Source organism: Corapipo altera, unplaced genomic scaffold (genome assembly GCF_003945725.1).
Source record: "Corapipo altera isolate COAL_440 unplaced genomic scaffold, ASM394572v1 59190, whole genome shotgun sequence".
Classification (NCBI taxonomy): domain Eukaryota; kingdom Metazoa; phylum Chordata; class Aves; order Passeriformes; family Pipridae; genus Corapipo; species Corapipo altera.
Window position 1 is genome coordinate 1 of NW_020889707.1, and position 1983 is coordinate 1983.

Below are 1983 nucleotides of genomic sequence, written 5' to 3' on the forward strand. Positions count from 1 at the left end.
CCCCAAACCCTGGGATTCAGGAAAGGCTGGGAGGGAATTCCCAGAAAAACTGGAATGCTGGGAGTCAGGAAGGGCTGAGAGATAATTCCCAAAAAAACAACAAAAAAAGTGGGATTCTGGGAGGCAATTCCCAAAAATACCGGGAATGCTGGGATTCAGGAAGGGCTGGGAGGGAATTCCCAAAAAACACCGGGAATACTGGGAGTCGGGAAGGGCTGGGAGGCGATTCCCAAAAAAACCTGGGAATACTGGGAGTTTGGGAAGGGCTGGGAGGGAATTCCCCAAAAAAAACTGGGATTCTGGGAAGGGCTGGGAGGGAATTCCCAAAAAAACTGGAATGCTGGGAGTCAGGAAGGGCTGGGAGGGAATTCCCAAAAAAACTGGGATTCTGGGATTGTGGAAGGACTGGGAGGGAATTCCCAAAAAAATTGGAATACTGGGAGTTTGGGAAGGGCTGGGAGGGAATTCTCAAAAATACCTGGAATGCTGGGATTGTGGAAGGGCTGGGAGGGAATTCCCAGAAATACCCTGGAATACTGGGATTCTGGGAAGGGCTGGGAGGGAACTCCCAAAAATACCCAGGAATACTGGGATTGTGTGCCAGGGAAAGGCTGGGAGGGAATTCCCCAAAAAAATGGGATTCGGGAAAGGCTGGGAGGGAATTCCCAAAAAAACCCTGGAATGCTGGGAGTCGGGAAGGGCTGGGAGGTGATTCCAAAAAAAACCTGGGATTCTGGGAAGGCTGGGAGGGAATTCCCAAAAAAAATTGGAATGCTGGGAGTGGGGAAGGGGTGGGAGGCAATTCCCAAAAAACTGGGATTCTGGGAAAGGCTGGGTGGGAATTCCCCAAAAAACCTGGGATTGTGGAAGGGCTGGGAGGGAATTCCCAAAAATACCCTGGAATACTGGGATTTGGGAAGGACTGGGAGGGGATTCCCAAAAAAACTGGGATTCTGGGATTGTGGAAGGACTGGGAGGGAATTCCCAAAAAAACCTGGGATTGTGGAAAGGCTGGAATTCCCAAAAATAACCCTGGAATACTGGGAGTCGGGAAGGGTTGAGAGGTGATTCCCAAAAAAACTGGAATTGTGGAAGGGCTGGGAGGGAATTCCCAAAAATACCCTGGAATACTGGGATTCTGTGCCAGGGAAAGGCTGGGAGGGAATTCCCAAAAAAACTGGGATTCTGGGATTGTGGAAGGACTGGGAGGGAATTCCCAAAAAAACCTGGGATTGTGGAAAGGCTGGGAGAGAATTCCCAAAAGAAACCTGGGATTCTGGGAAGGCTGGGAGGGAATTCCCAAAAACCCTGGAATACTGGGAGTCTGTACCAGGGAAAGGCTGGGAGGGAATTCCCCAAAAAAACCTGGAATGCTGGGATTCGGGAAGGACTGGGAGGGAATTCCCAAAAAACCTGGGATTGTGGAAGGGCTGGGAGGGAATTCCCCAAAAAAATGGCATTTGGGAAAGGCTGGGAGGGAATTCCCAAAAAAACCCTGGAATACTGGGAGTTTGGGAAGGGCTGGGAGGGAATTCCCAAAAATACCGGGAATACTGGGAGTCGGGAAGGACTGGGAGGGAATTCCCAAAAAAACCTGGGATTCTGGGAAGGGCTGGGAGGGAATTCCCAAAAAAAAAAACAACTCTCTGGGATTCTGGGAATTTTGGGGGTGAATTCCCAGGATTTCTGGGATAACTGGGGCTGTTTTAATCCCAGTTTTCTGCCAGTTTTGGGATTTCCAGGAGGGATTTTGGGGGTGGGAAAGGGAAAATTTGGGGGATTTTGGGAATTCTGGGGGGGATTTTGTGGGTTTAGGAGGGGAATTCCCAATATTTTGGGAATTCCCAGGATTTCTGGGCTGACTGAGCTGGTTTTAATCCCAGTTTTCCACCAGTTTGGGGATTTCCAGGGGGGAATTTTGGGGATGGGAGAGGGAAAATTTGGGGGATTTTGGGAATTCTGGGAGGATTTTGGGGTTGGGGG

The 1983-nt window shown here is 50.0% G+C and overlaps 1 long non-coding RNA gene across 1 annotated transcript; it reads left to right on the top strand.

Annotated features, from left to right (window-relative positions):
- The first annotated feature begins 131 nt into the window (after positions 1-131).
- LOC113942280 lies at positions 132-993 on the top strand. The gene is made up of 2 exons (XR_003525885.1): positions 132-254; positions 871-993. It is a non-coding gene; the product is annotated as an uncharacterized LOC113942280 (long non-coding RNA).
- Positions 994-1983: the final 990 nt, after the last annotated feature.